An 801-nucleotide genomic window follows, 5' to 3' on the forward strand; every position below is an offset into this window, starting at 1 on the left:
AGAAATAAACAGAAAAATATCTGGTGGGTGAAATATGGTGAGAAGAAAACAGTAACATATCTTTCAAAACTACAGCCCTTAAGTTGCCATAGAGTAAACATTGTAAGCTACAAGGTGAAACTTGTAACCCACGATTAATGATAAGATGAGACAGTGTTCCCCATGATCCTATGAAGCAAAAGTTCAACACACGTTCGCGTCAGTACCTATTCGTACTTGTAAGTTGCCATAGAGTAAACATTGTAAGCTACAAGGTGAAACTTGTAACCCACGATTACTGTTCCCCATGATCCTATGAAGCAAAAGTTCAACACACGTTCGCGTCAGTACCTATTCGTACTTGGTAGAGCAAACTTCTCTTGATCCAAAGGGACAAAAGCTCAAGGATCACGATCGTTTCAGAAAGACCTTAAATGAGGTGTTTTATTAGCGAAAATTGACACGTTGGTCTGCACGCATTCACTTTCTATCCTTCTAACAAACTGCTTTTTAAACGTAATTGCAACTGTGTCACACACATTAATAGGTCGGGAAAGGTTAATATAAATCAGGCAACAAGCTATATACAAGAAGATAGGGCAGGTATGGAACCAGTCACCAGTCTAGTCATCATCAGGATCAGCACCACCACCCTGGGCGGGGGCTTTCGGCCCTCCCGCTCTCTTGGCCATAATGATCTGGTCCATTTTAAAACGTAATTGCAAGTGTGTCACACACATTAATAGGTCGGGAAAGGTTAATATAAATCAGGCAACAAGCTATATACAAGAAGATAGGGCACGTATGGAACCAGTCTAGTCA

The 801-nt window shown here is 40.9% G+C and overlaps 1 long non-coding RNA gene across 1 annotated transcript; it reads right to left on the reverse strand.

Annotated features, from left to right (window-relative positions):
* Positions 1 to 22: 22 nt before the first annotated feature.
* On the reverse strand, positions 23 to 692 carry LOC113473307. Its single transcript, XR_003395317.1, has 2 exons — positions 331 to 692; positions 23 to 206 (listed from the first exon to the last, which is right to left on the reverse strand). It is a non-coding gene; the product is annotated as an uncharacterized LOC113473307 (long non-coding RNA).
* Between the last annotated feature and the right edge of the window lie 109 nt (positions 693 to 801).

Source organism: Diaphorina citri, unplaced genomic scaffold (assembly GCF_000475195.1).
Source record: "Diaphorina citri unplaced genomic scaffold, Diaci psyllid genome assembly version 1.1 scaffold23986, whole genome shotgun sequence".
Classification (NCBI taxonomy): Eukaryota; Metazoa; Arthropoda; class Insecta; order Hemiptera; family Psyllidae; genus Diaphorina; species Diaphorina citri.